Genomic DNA, 401 nt, shown 5'->3' on the forward strand with positions numbered 1-401 from the left:
TGCGGTTTTTTTTATCTTTATTTTTTGAATATCGTATAAATCGGTTCTTTTATTTTATACAGATTTTGACCTCCTAATAAAAATTTTTCGAAGTTTTTAACGTTTTTTCCAGTTTAAGTTAAACCCCTAAATAGTCTCAAAATTATGTCCTAGGTTATTTGGGTATGATGCCAATAAATGAATGTTTGGAGCTTGAACTTTTTCTACGTGTTTGGCCGAGCTTTCCCTCCAAATCGTGTTCTTCTTCTTGATGTTGTGACACAAATGAAGAGATCTACTCGTTTTTTTTTTTATGGCAGAAGTACACTCAAAGGTTTGGCACTGTCTGCCGAGGTAAGCCGCTGTTTGAAAAAAAAAAACGGTTTTTTCAAATTTCAATTTTTCGAATAACTCGAAAACCG

Source organism: Rhagoletis zephyria, unplaced genomic scaffold, assembly GCF_001687245.7.
Source record: "Rhagoletis zephyria isolate East Lansing unplaced genomic scaffold, Rhagoletis_zephyria_1.1 Rzeph_scaffold_02988, whole genome shotgun sequence".
Classification (NCBI taxonomy): domain Eukaryota; kingdom Metazoa; phylum Arthropoda; class Insecta; order Diptera; family Tephritidae; genus Rhagoletis; species Rhagoletis zephyria.